Raw genomic sequence first — 14,664 nt, 5'->3', positions numbered from 1 at the left:
ACAGTGAAGAAACATTGAGTGCAGAAATCTTTATTCATATTCCTCCACCAGGGAAAAAAAAGCCCAAGTGGCCAGTGACAAGTAGTGCCCTTCTGCTCCAATGTTTATGGTTCCAGCGTCCCAACGGGTCCTGATGACATTATCAAAATCAATGATTAGGTAATGTCTATTCACTGAATGGAATTGTCCAGTTGAGTTAAAGACCCTATATTTAATATTTGTGCTTCCAATAATGTTAATTCACTCTCCTGACAATGTCTTCTTCCTAAGCAAAAACAGAAATTGCTGGAAAATCTCAGCAGGTCTAGCAGCATCTGTAGAGAGAAATCAGAGTTAACGTTTCAGATCCATTGACCCTTCTTCATAGAGTAATTAAGATGTACAGAACAGAAACAGACCCTTTGGTCCAACTTGTCCATGCCAACCAGATATCCTAACCTAGTCTAGTCCAATTTGCCAGCATCTAGCCCATATCCCTCTAAACCCTTCCTATTCATATATCCATCCAGATGCCTTTTAAATGTTGTAATTGTACCAGCCTTCACCATTTTCTCTGGCAGCTCATTCCATACATGCACCACCCTCTGCTTCAAAAAGTTGCCCCTTAGGTCCCTTTTAAATTTTTCCTCTCTGACCCTAAACCTATGCCCTTTAGTTCCGGACTACCCCTCCTCAGGGAAAAAACCTTGTCTATTTACCCTATCCTTACCTCTTATGATAAGGTCATCCCTCAACCTCCAACGCTCCAGGGAAAATAGCCCTAGCCTATTCAACCTCTCCCTATAGTTCAAATTTTCCAACCCTGGCAATATTCTTGTAAATGTTTTCTTCAGTACTAATGTTAACTCGGTAAGTAATATTTTTTTCATATAGAAGATAAGGTGGAGGGAGGAGAAGTAAACAATAGATAGAGATAGTGCTCAAAGATAAAGAAAAACAGTTAGACAGACAAAGGGACGGTTAAAGTCGACAATGTGGTGCTGGAAAAGCACAGCAGATCAGGCAACATCTGAGGAGCAGGAGAATCAATATTTTGGACATAAGCGCTCCATCATTCCTAATGACGGGCTTATGCCCGAAACGTCAATTCTCCTGCTCCTCGGATGCTGCCTGATCTGCTGTGCTTTGCCAGCATCACACTCTTGACTCTGATCTCCAACATTGTCCTCACTTTCTCCTAAAGGAATGGTTAAAGTTCAATCCATGGGGAATGATTAGCTGCTAATGGGGCCAATAAGTGACTGACAATGGGTTATGTGTGGTAGTAGCTGAAAATGTGTTGCTGGAAAAGCGCAGCAGGTCAGGCAGCATCCAGGGAACAGGAGAATCGACGTTTCGGGCATAAGCCCTTTTTCAGGAAATCTGAAAATTTGTTGCTGGAAAAGCGCAGCAGGTCAGGCAGCATCCAGGGAACAGGAGAATCGACGTTTCGGGCATAAGCCCTTTTTCAGGAAATCTGAAAATTTGTTGCTGGAAAAGCGCAGCAGGTCAGGCAGCATCCAGGGAACAGGAGAATCGACCTTTCGGGCATAAGCCCTTCTTCAGGGCTTATGTGTGGTAGTAGCCAATATGGTGCAACACCGTGTGTGTGTGTGTGTGTGTGTGTGTGTGGTTGGGGGAAAGCATGAGGAAAAATTCTCCAGCCCTAAAATGGTTGAACCCAATATCAAGTCCGGAAGGCTGTCTTCATTCTATCTGTTTCATTGTAACAGACAAGACTTGAGTCAATACATAATTCAGCTCTTGTTTGCCATGTCAACAAAGCAATGTAAAAATTCCTGCATTAGCTGAAATCCACCCATGGATAGTTTTCCAAAGGTCACTGTTGTTGTAGCAGTGAAAGTGAACTAACCCTTTAATTGGCAGACAAACATTTCCACTGCTAATCCTTGGCTCCTGCCCAATTCAAGCCTTCCCACCTCTGCCTTTATGACAAATGAAGCAGCTTTCTGTTATTGACCTGCAATCTATACTTCTCTGGGTGAGCAGGGAGATTAAGTAAAACATTAAAAGCTGACTATGCATGTAACAAAGTAGTTTTGTATGTTTGTTTACTGAGTCAATTTCATAAAATAACGATGAGCATATAGACAAATGGCCATAAATCCTCCTTCAGTTGTAATCAGGACAAACAAGAAAGCAATTTTTACTCAGTCCAGCCAGAGAAAGTACCTCCTTTGCCTGCTATATTATTAAGATGGTCAGTTTTATCAACAAAATTGTGAACCTGAACATGGACAGCTATTTTTCAAAACTACAATATGGATGAATTATTATTAACTGTCTTAAACCAGTCCCCCCTGAGGAGGTCATGGAAATAAAAATAATATTCAGTAAGTTTGACAGAAGCAGAGGACAAAAACAAAAGTATATAGGTGTTCACTGTGCATTAGAGAGTATGGCAAAAGTTGGTTAACTGTAAGAGTCTCCTTCAACTATGAAGTAAATTCCAAACAAAATTAAAAATTGATTGTAGTACTGGTCAACATTAAAGGTTTACTGAAATAAATCAAAAAACTGAAAAATGTCCATGCTAAAATGATGGAACATCCAGCTGAAAAATATTAGTTGAAGTTTACAAAGATCTCATGAATAAAATGATCTTGTGTCTCAACATGTATTTACTCAGTAAAAACCAAAAAAAAATCTGGGTTTGCTGTAAATTAGAAACAAAAACAGAAATTGCTGGAAAAGCTCAGCAGGCCTGGCCACGTCTGTGGAGAGAAATCAGAATTAATGCTTCGGGCCAAGTGACCTTCCCTCAAAACTGATGTTAGGGAGGAAAATGTCAGTTTGTATGCAGAAGATAGGATGGGGGAGGGGGTACTAAGGGGTAAACAATAGGTGGGGATAGAGCTCAAAGGGGAATGAGAACAGTTAGACAGAGCAAGGCTAACAATCTGGCTAGAAGGATGAATAGCTGTTAATGGAGACTGTTAGTTGCTAACAATGGATTGTGTTTAATAGCTGATTATGTGTTAACAAGGCCTGGTGTGTGGGGGTAAGGATAAGGACATGGGAGAGCTCAAGTCCTAAATTATTGAAGTTGATATTGAGTCCAGGGGGCTGCAGGGTACCCTAGCAGAAAATGAGGTGTCTTTCTTTCAGCTTTCCTATCTCAACTCAGTCTTTTCTGCCCTGATCCAGTCCCTGCCCACTTATGCGCTCTATGCCAATTTTAGAATTTCCAGTTCACAGACTCCATCCACCTCCTGTTTACCAAGGATGGTCAGTCCCTTTACATGACCAACCCCCCCACCAGGATGGTCTCAGAGCTCTCTACTTCTTACTGGAACAAAGGCCTGAATATCCCCATCCACCACCACCTTCCTCCATTTGGCTGAGCTCATCTTCACCCTCAACAACTTCTCTTTTAACTCCTCTCATTTTCTTCAGGTCAGAGGGGTGGCCATAGGTACCCACATGGGCCCCAGTTATTGCCTTCCTTGTTCCAATCCTACCCCCCACCAACTCTTTCTCAGGTATATCAACGATATCATCAATGCTGCTTCCCTCGGAATTGGAAAAATTTATCGATCTCACTTCCAATTTCCACCCTGCCCTCACTTCCACCTGGTCCATCTCCGACCACTCCCTTCCTCAACATCTCTCTTTTCATTTCTGGGGATAAGCTGGCCACCAATTTCCACTATATACCCATCGACTCCCACCATTACCTCGACTACACATCCTCACATCCTGCTTCCTGTGAAGACTCTATTCCATTTTCCCAGCTCCTTAGCTGCGATCGCATCTGTGCTGATGATGTCAGCTATAACAACGGAGCCTTGGAAATGTCTACCTTCTTCCTCAACCAAGGATTCCCCAGTATTGTTGTCAACAGGGCCCTCAGCTGGGTCCATCCCATCTCCCACACTTTGGCTCTTACCATGTCTCTTCTCTCCTGTGATAGGGTCACATTTGTCCTCACCTACTATCCCACCAGCATTCACATCCAGAGGATCATTAGCCACCATCTCAGCCGCCACCTGCAAAATGCTATCACCAGACACATATTCCCCTCCCTTGTCAGCCTTCTGCAGGGATGTTCCCTCTGGGACACCCTGATCAACTCTTTCTTCACCCCTATACCCCCTCAGAACCCCATGCAACTTACCCTGCAACCGCCATAGGTGTAATACCTGTCCATTTACCTCCTCAGCATCCAAGGACCCAAACACACCTTCCAGGTGAAGCATTACTTTACCTGCACTTCTCACAATCTAGTCTACTGGCATTCGCTGCTCACAATATGGTCTCCTGTACATTGGGGAAACGAAGCGCAGACTGGGTGGCCACTTTGCAGAACACCTATATTCTGTCTGCAAAAAAGACACTGAGCTTCCAGTTGCCTGGTACTTTACCACCTTGTTCCCTGGCCAACATCTCAGTCTCAGGCCTGCTGCAGTGATCCATGTGAAACTCAGCGCAAGCTGGGAGAACAACACCTCATTTTCTGCTTGGGGACCCTGCAGTCATCTGGGCTCAAAATCAAGTTCAGTAATTTCAGGGCTTGAGCTCTCCCATGTCTTTATCCTTATTAGTTGAAACTTTATTGCTGGAACAGCACAGCAGGTCAGGCAGCATCCAGGGAACAGGAGATTCGACGTTTCGGGCACAGGCCCTTCTTCAGGAATGAGCAGAGAGTGTTCAGCAGGAGAAGATAAAAGGTAGGGAGGAGGGACTTGGAGGAGGGGTGTTGGAAATGTGATAGGTGGAAAGAGGTCAAGGTGAGGGTGATAGGTCGGAGTAGGATGGAGGCGGAGAGGTCAAGAAGAAGACTGCAGGTCAGGAAGGCGGTGCCGGGCTGGAGGGATTCGGCTGAGACAAGGTGGGGGGAGGGGGGATGAAGAAACTGGTGAAGTCCAAGTTCATCCCCTGTGGTTGGAGAGTTCCCAGTCGGAAGATAAGACGCTCCTCCTCTGACCGTCGCGTTGTTGTGGTTTGGCGGTGGATGAGTCCAATGACCTGCATATCCTCGGTGGAGTGGGAGGGGGAGTTGAAATGCTGTGCTACAGGGTGGTTGGGTTGGTTCGTCTGGGTGGCCCAGAGGTGCTCTCTAAATCGCTCCGCAAGTAGGCGGCCTGTCTCCCCAATATAGAGGAGGCCACACCGGCTGCAGCGGATGCAGTAGATGATGTGGGTGGAGGTGCAGGTGAATCTGTGGCGGATATGGAAGTTTCCTTTGGGGCCTTGGAGAGAAGTGAGGGGGGAGGTGTGGGCGCGCTCCCCCCTCACTTCTCTCCAAGGCCCCAAAGGAAACACTTGCGCCCACACCTCCCCCCTCACTTCTCTCCAAGGCCCCAAAGGAAACTTCCATATCCGCCACAGATTCACCTGCACCTCCACCCACATCATCTACTGCATCCGCTGCAGCCGGTGTGGCCTCCTCTATATTGGGGAGACAGGCCGCCTACTTGCGGAGCGATTCAGAGAGCACCTCTGGGCCACCCGGACGAACCAACCCAACCACCCTGTAGCACAGCATTTCAACTCCCCCTCCCACTCCACCGAGGATATGCAGGTCATTGGACTCATCCACCGCCAAACCACAACAACGCGACGGTCGGAGGAGGAGCGTCTTATCTTCCGACTGGGAACTCTCCAACCACAGGGGATGAACTTGGACTTCACCAGTTTCTTCATCCCCCCTCCCCCCACCTTGTCTCAGCCGAATCCCTCCAGCCCGGCACCGCCTTCCTGACCTGCAGTCTTCTTCTTGACCTCTCCGCCTCATCCTACTCCGACCTATCACCCTCACCTTGACCTCTTTCCACCTATCACATTTCCAACACCCCTCCTCCAAGTCCCTCCTCCCTACCTTTTATCTTCTCCTGCTGAACACTCTCTGCTCATTCCTGAAGAAGGGCTAGTGCCCGAAACGTCGAATCTCCTGTTCCCTGGATGCTGCCTGACCTGCTGTGCTGTTCCAGCAATAAAGTTTCAACTTTGATCTCCAGCATCTGCAGACCTCACTTTCTCCTCGAAGATTTATCCTTATTAGGCCTTGTTAACGCATAGTCAGTTATTACACATTGCCCATTGTTAGCCCCTAACAGTCTCAATTAATGGCTATTCACCCTCCTGGCCAGATTATTATCCACTTCTTTGTCCAACTGTCCTTGTCTCCCTTTGGGCTCTATCCCGACCTATCATTTATTCCTTACCTCTTCACTCCCCATCCTATCTTCTGCATATAAACTGACATTTTCCTACCTACCATCAATTCTGAGGAAGGGTGAGCTCAACCTGAAAATGTTAACTGTGATTTCTTTCCATAGATGCTGCCAGAACTGCTGAGCTTTTCCAACAATTTCTGTTTTCATAGCATATTTACTAAAATCATTTATGTAACATTATGAATAATGCTCATTCTATAAAACTCTCAGAGAACTTCAAACTTTTGGTAGGAAACACACATTTCTTTCTGGGGCTATCAGATTAGCAGAAATCGCCTTTTCTAATTACCTACTTAGTGAAACAACATCTGTCCACACACTTTCACTGCCTGCAATCTGGAAGGATTTCCTCCGGTTTCACTATTCTTTATCAGAGTCTGAAGATAATTTTGTAATATCATTCAAGTTGTATTGTAATCTTATCTCTTCCAAATTATTTTCAAAGTTTGCGATGCTGCTGCTATTTGGTCTGTAACATGAGCATTGCTCATATTTCTAATGTCCATTGAGATTTAGGACAAAGTAATTAATGTAAAGAAAGTACAGGTTTCCTATCACCCAATGTGGTCTCCTCTACATCAGGGAGACAGGATGCCAACTTGTGGATCTCTCCCAGAGAACAGGGGCAGCACGGTGGCTCAGTGGTTAGCAAAGCTGCCTCACAGCACCAGGGTCCCAGGTTCGTTTCCAGCCTCAGGCGACTGTCTGTGTGGAGTCTGCGTGGGTTTCCTTTGGGTGCTCCAGTTTCTTCCCACAGTCCAAAGTTGTGCAGGCCAGGTGAATTGGCCATGCTAACTTGCTCATAGTGTTAGATGCATTAGTCAGAGGGAAATAGGTCTGGGTGGGTTACTCTTCAGAGGGTCGGTGTGGACTGGATGGGCCGAAGGGCTTGTTTCCACACTGTAGGGAATCTAATCTAATCTCTGGGACACCCACACCAACCAACCCCACAGTCCTGTGGCCAAATACTTTAAGTCCCCCTCCATTCCACCAAGAAGATGCAGGTCCTAGGCCTCCTCCATCGCCAAACCCTAACCACCTGATGCCTGGAGGAAGAACATCTTATCTTCTGCCTTGCGACTCTGCAACCATGGGATCAATGTGGATTTCGCTTGAGGCTTATCCCAGTCCCAAGCCTCCAACTCAGCACCGCTCTCTTGACATGTCCATCATCCTTCCACTCCACCCTCCTCTCCGACCAACCACCCATCCCCCCCACCTTTATCTACCTATCACATTCTCAGCTACCTTCTCCCCACTCCCACCTCCTCCTATTTATCTCTAAATCCCCACCTCTAGCATTAGCTGAAACTCACCATCCCAACAGCCTCACATCCCTGCTACCAGCCATCATAAATTCTCAGATCCAGATCACCTCCCCACTTTTCCTGAAACACACCCCAACAACATCCCCCCTCCACCCCACAAAGGATCCGACATTCTTTCCCACACCCCCACCCCCACCCCAACAGTCACTATACTGCTTGATCTAATAGCAATTGGTAGTATGGGACTCCTTCTGCTGATGGAAGACACATTTTATCAAAGCTTTACATAAGTCAGAGAGTTGTAGAGATGTACAGCATGGAAACAGACCCTTCGGTCCAACCCGTCCATGCCGGGTCCACAAGCCTCATTCCTGAAGGGCTTATGCCCGAAATGTCAATTCTCTTGCTCCTTGGATGCTGCCTGACCTGCCATGCTTTTCCAGCATCACAATCTTGACTCAGTACCTTATCAATACCAATAGCATATTCCTCCTTATCCATACTAAGTCCTTCTAGTGACTGAATATCACTCTGTTGCCATGGCCTATGCAGCATCTCCTGCCCCTTAGTTAAGACTGATGTAATGTCACAGGATTTGGAATCCAGAACCTCAGGTTAATACTCTGGGAAAATGGTTTCAGACCCCACCATGGCAGAGAATGAAATTAGAATTCAATAAAAATAAATGGAATTAAGAACTAGCCTGATAGTGATCATGCAACCACTATTACCTGTCATAAAAATCCATCTGATTCCCCTTTAACGAAGAAAATCCACCATTTTTACCCGGTCTGGCACACATGTGACCCCAGATCCATAGCAACGTGGTTGACTCTCAACTACCCTGTGCGCAATTAGGAATGGGCAATAAATGCTGGCCTGGCCAGTGCTGGCCACATATCTGAATGGGTAAAAAAAAGTATTCATTTAACACCTCAGCGCTGTCCCTTGTAAATTCCCCTTTTGCAACCAAATCCACCCGTTTATTGTTATGCGACTGTAGAATACATTGGGACTTTCCATTTTGTCTGTTGACAGTCATTTTTTTATATCCCTCTTTGTTATTCTTACTCACTTTTGAACCTCCCTTGTGAACCTAGATTGTATTTTTTTCACCTGAAACGTCATAAGCACACTCTTTCTTCTTTATTTTGGTCTCAATCTCCTTTCACATCACAGGAAAAGATAAATAATTAAAAGTCTCATCTAACTCCTGATTAAGTATTAAACTTAGGCTACAATTTACCACACATAGCCACCAACCCTTATATTTCTGGGACCACTGGCAACCAACATCACCTCCAGCCCCATCCCTCCCAAAACCAGAACCCCAACCAAAACAATTCCAACACTCTTCCCATGCCTCCCCACTCCCGACTGAACAACCCAAAGCCAATGCTATATCAAACCTGCTCTCTCCCCAAGGATCTTACACCCCCCCCCCCCACCCCGCCCCATGACCCTGCCTGAACGTCTGTTGCTGCAATAACAGCTTTGCACTCCATCACTGGCCTGAACACCATTCCCCTCCTCTCCCAGCAGCCAGTCCCTTTGCCAAAATCCCCACCTCTAGCATTAGCTGAAACTCACCATCCCAACAGCCTCACATCCCTGCTACCAGCCATCATAAATTCTCAGATCCAGATCACCTCCCCACTTTTCCTGAAACACACCCCAACAACATCCCCCCTCCACCCCACAAAGGATCTGACATTCTTTCCCACACCCCCACCCCCACCCCAACAGTCACTATACTGCTTGATCTAATACCCAATTGGTAGTATGGGACTCCTTCTGCTGATGGAAGACACATTTTATCAAAGCTTTACATAAGTCAGAGTCGTAGAGATGTACAGCATGGAAACAGACCCTTCGGTCCAACCCGTCCATGCCGACCAGATATCCCAATCCAATCTAGTCCCATCTGCCAGCACCCAGCCCATATTCCTCCAAACTCTTCCTATTCATATATCAGGACAATTTGAGAGAAATATTAAAGTAACAGATTGCTAATTGGTTGGCAAGTCCAACTCTGAAGCGATGGGCCTGTGGAGGGTGCTGCATTGGGGCCAGTGGGTAGTTTCACTGGGGCACAGGAGTTTGGGCCAGGTGGTAGCAGGGGTGAGGGAGTGCCAGTGGGGCAGTGGACGGGGGGTGGGCAGGTGATGGTGCTGGCTGAACAGGGGTTATGGAAGTTCAGGCTGGCCGGTAGCTGGGGGTGTTGGAGGAGGTGGGCAGAGATGCTGAGAAGATACCTCCCCCCTACCCCCATCCACACTAGGAGGCACAGTTTCAAAATAAGATGTCTCCAATTTAAAACAGAGACAGGGGAGAATTTATTTTCTCAGAGGGTTATTAATATTTAGAATTCTCTGGCCCAGTGAACAAGAGTGAAGGCTGTGTATTGAAGATACTCAAGGCTGGGTTGAACAGATTTTTGATTGACAAGGCAGCCAAATGTTATGAGACATTGGTGGGCAAGTGCAGTCAAGGTCAACCAGATCAACTCTGAATGTATTGGTTTGCAGAACAGGCCTAAGCCACTGAATGGCTTATCCCTTCTTCTCTTTCCTATTGCTAAGCTTTTAAATGAAAAATGTCAACTTATATATGTCAGAAATAGTGGTGAAGTATCCAAGGGGTCTTACTGTACATGATATTCAAAATGTCCAATCAATGCAAAACAATAAAAGATCAGTTGATATTTTAGCAGTTCAATGGCGGCACGGTGGCTCAGTGGTTAGCACTGCTGCCTCACAGTGCCAGGGACCCAGGTTCGATTCCAGCCTCTGGTAACTGTCTGTGTGGAGTTTGCATATTCTCCCCATGTCTGCGTGCGTTTCCTCCGGGTGCTCCTGTTTCCTCCCACAATCCAAAGATGTGCAGATTAGGTGAATTGGCCATTCTAAATTGCCCATAGTGTTAGGTGTTTTAGTCAGAGGGAAATGGGTCTGGGTGGGTTACTCTTCAGAGGGTCAGTATGGACTTGTTGGGCCAAAGGGCCTGTTTCCACACTTAGGGAATCTAATCTAATCTTTTAGAAAATAATCATTGAAGTGGATAGTGTCCTTGTCAGACTGCACTTTCAATAATACATCAAATGACAAAGAGAAACATCAAAGCATTGGCGGTTAATCACCAGTGTTATGATTGTGAGATATAAGAAGTTTTGAGTTAAACCTGTACCAGGAATTTCATTGGATCTGTTCTGACTGGGAATGTAACTATATCATAAAGATAGTGGAAATTTATTTTACCAAACCTTCAGTGACATTCCAGTGGCAAAGCAGAAGCAGGCTTTGGGTGAAAGTCCTGGCAATATGTAAAACAAATAGGATGCTACAAAGGGGTGGGAGGTATCTAGATACCTCTGGATGGATAATTGACTAGATAGTTTTTCCCATGATTGATACATGCAAACATGTAAAATATGAGCAGAATAGACCATATGGTCCCCTAACCCTGCTCCTCATTCAAGAAGAGCATAGCTAATCTCTTATGTTTAAATTCCATATTCCCTTTTGTCCCCAATATCCCTAGATTCTTATTAAGCAAGGCAATTGATGTAACCTTGTCTTAAAAAATCTAATGACCCCCAACCTCCATGATCTTCTGAGGCGGAGTGCTTCACAGTATGGAGGGACTGGCTTCTGAGAAGAGGTTGAGTAGTTTGGGCCTGTACTCATTGGTCTGAAGAAGAATGAGAGGCAACTTTATTGAAACAGTCATGAGTTTTAGGCGACTTTGGGTAGGTTATTTCCCCTTATGGGAGAGTTTACCACTCAGAATGATGAGAATTTCTTCTGAGACGGTAGTCATTTTGTGATTTTTTTTGATGCAGAGAGCTGTAGAGGATGGATGATTAAGTATAATCAAGGCTGAAACAGATTTTTAATCAAATGAAGGTATCAAGGTTTATGGGAAAAAGTCAGGGAAATGGAGCTGAAAAATAAAATCTCCTAATATCCGTCCTTAGATTGCAACCCTAATTTTAAAACAATATCCCCTAGTTCTGGGCTCATCCACAAGAGAAAGCATCATTTCCACATTCACCTGTTAAGTCTATTCAGTATCTTATACACTTCAATCAGTCACCAATCATTCTCCAGTGGAAACAAGCCCAGCCTGTCCAACCTATCCTGAAGACAATCCACTCAATCCAGGTATCAATCTAGTAAACATCCTCTGAACTGCCTTCAATACGTCCCTTCTTAAATAAGGAAACCAAAACTGCATATGTTATTCAAGATATGGTCTCACAAATACCCAGTATAACTGAAGCATAAAATCCTTACTTTTATGTTCCTCATAATAAAGAATTGCATGCCATTATTCCCCTTGATTATGTGCTGTATTTTTATTTTTTTTACGATTAATGCACCAAAATACTTAAAACCCTGTGTACCTTGGAATTCTGTGTTGTTTTGTATTTAAGTGACATTCTGCCTTTTTTTTCTTGCTGCCAAAGTGAACAACTTCACATGTTGCCACATTATACTCCTGCCAGATACTTCCTTACTCATTCCATCTATTTATATCTGTTTACAATTTCCTTATGTCTTCTTCACAACATACTTTGTTACCTGCCATATGTGAAAAGCAAGAACAGGTGGAGGAGAAAGTGGATAATTTTAGTTCAGAGAGATTAATTGAATTGCAACAGAAAGATGAAAAACTAAATCAGTTGTATCAGAAAGCACACACAGAAAAGAATCTCAATGTATCCCAGAATGTTACTGTCTTAAAAATGAAGTCTTCATGAGGAAATGGAGACCACCACATATTCAGGCAGATGAAAAACAGCCAGAAATTCATCAACTCAGATTACCAGTATGTAGGTGGTGTTGTGGGTAGCACATGAATTATCAGGAGGAGGTCATTTGGCAGTGAAGAAGACTCAAGCCAAAATATAAAATTATTTTTATTGGCCTGGACTGCATAGAGCTCTGGTTGTATTGATCTGTTAAGTTTTCCAATAGAGTTAAGTTATTTCAATTCTTCTTTCTTTTGTTGTATTTAACTATAGAGTCATAGAGACGTGCAGCATGGAAACAGACCCCTCGGTCCAACCCGTCCATGCTGACCAGATATCCCAACCCAATCTAGTCCCACCTGACAGCACCCGGCCCATATCCCTCCAAATCCTTCCTATTCATATACCCATCCAAGTGCCTTTTAAATGTTGCAATTGTATCAGCCACCACCACTTCCTCTGGGAGCTCATTCCACCCTCTGTGTAAAAAAGTTGCCCCGTAGGTCTCTTTTATATCTTTCCCCTCTCATCCTAACCCTATGCCCTCTAGTCTGGACTCCCTGACCCCAGGGAAAAGACTTTGTCTATTTATCCTATCCATGCCCCTCATAATTTTGTAAACCTCTATAAGGTCACCCCTCAGCCGCCGATGCTCCAGGGAAAACAACCCCAGCCTGTTCAGCCTCTCCCTATAGCTGAAATCCTCTAACCCTGGCAACATCCTTGTAAATCTTTTCTGAACCCTTTCAAGTTTCACAACATCTTTCCGATAGGAAGGAGACCAGAATTGCATGCAATATTCCAAAAGTGGCCTGACTAATGTCCTATATAGCTGCAACACGACTCCCAACTCCTGTACTCAATACTCTGACCATTAAAAGGAAGCATATCAAATGCCTTCTTCACTATCCTATCTACCTACGACTCCACTTTTAAGGAGCTATGAACTTGCACTCCCTAGGACCTTACCAAGTGTGCTTTGCTTCAATCCTGGAGTTTGACCAATCAAACTACATCCAGAACACAATACCTTCTACCTGCCTTCTAAATTAAGAAAAAAATTGGGGTCTAAGCTGTCATCTTAAAATACTTTGAGGGGTTTTGATCTAGTCCATAACAACCCCATTAATTATTGATTCAAATTGTAAAAATTTGAGACTCCAGCACAGACTGCTATGGGTCTCCCCTCATCCCATCCTACCAATCTGACAAAGTCACATTTATGTATACTGTTTTCTGCCAGCCAACCTTCTATTCATGCTAATAGTTACCCTACACGCTGTGAACTTTTATTTTCTGCAACAGACTTCGACTTGGCATCTTATCAAACAATTTCTGGAAATCCCTGGTATAGCATATCCACATGCTCTGCTTTATTCACAGCACATTACTCCTTTAAATAAACCAATAAATTAATTAAACATGATTTTCGTTTGATGAAATCATCTTGTTGTTGATAGTTCCCGATTATCTTGAGTTTTTCTAAGCTGACATCTAATATCTCCTGAACAAACAATTTTAAAACTTCCTCAGTCAGATGTCAAACTAACTGGCCTAGAGCTTTCCACTTTTCTGTCCAATGGGACCTTTGATGAATCGAGGGAATTTACAAAAAATTAACACTAAGATCTCATTATAACCTTTTTTTTTAAGACCCTGTAATTAGTCCATGTAGCCTAGAGACCTGTCAACTCACAGCTCCATCAGTTTGCTTAGAACCACTTCCCTCATGATTGTAATTTTGCTAATCTCTTTCCTTTCCATTTCCTGATTCACAGCTGCTACTGGTCCACATCCCTCTAAACCTTTCCTATCCATGTACCTGTAAAAATATCTTCTAATTGTTATAATTCTACTTGACTCTACCATTTCCTCTGGCAGCACATTCCATATGTGCACTACCTCTGTGTGAAAATGTTACCCCTCATGTCCCTTTTAAATCTTTCCCCTCTCACATTAAACCTATGCCTTCTAGTTTTAGACTCCCCTACCCTTTTGAAAAGATCTTGGCTATTTATCTTATCTATGCCTCTCATGATTTTACAGACCTCTATAATGTCACCCCACAGCTTCCAATGCTCCAGGGAGACAAGTCTCGGCCTATCCAGCCTCTCTTTATAACTCAAACTTCCCAGTCTTGGTAAAATCCTTGTAAATCTTTTATGAACCCCCTTCCCAGTTTGGTAACATTCTTCCTATTGCAGGGTGACCAGAAATGTACATAGTACTTCAAATGTGGGCTTACCAATGTATTGTACAGCTGTAGCATGATGTCCTAACTCCTATACTCAATGCTCTGACCGACAAAATGCCTTCTTCACCATCCTGTCTACTTGTGACATAACCTTCAAGGAGCTGTGTACCTGAACCCTTTGGTCTCTCTGTTTGACAATACACAGTTAATTGTAGGGCCCTAGGGAATAAGTCCTGCCTTGTTTCTCTTGCCAAACGGCAACACTCTCCA

Source organism: Chiloscyllium plagiosum, unplaced genomic scaffold (assembly GCF_037043375.1).
Source record: "Chiloscyllium plagiosum isolate Xiang-an unplaced genomic scaffold, Cpla_swu_hap1 HiC_scaffold_5, whole genome shotgun sequence".
In the NCBI taxonomy this organism is placed as follows: domain Eukaryota; kingdom Metazoa; phylum Chordata; class Chondrichthyes; order Orectolobiformes; family Hemiscylliidae; genus Chiloscyllium; species Chiloscyllium plagiosum.
This window is presented reverse-complemented; position numbering follows the sequence as displayed.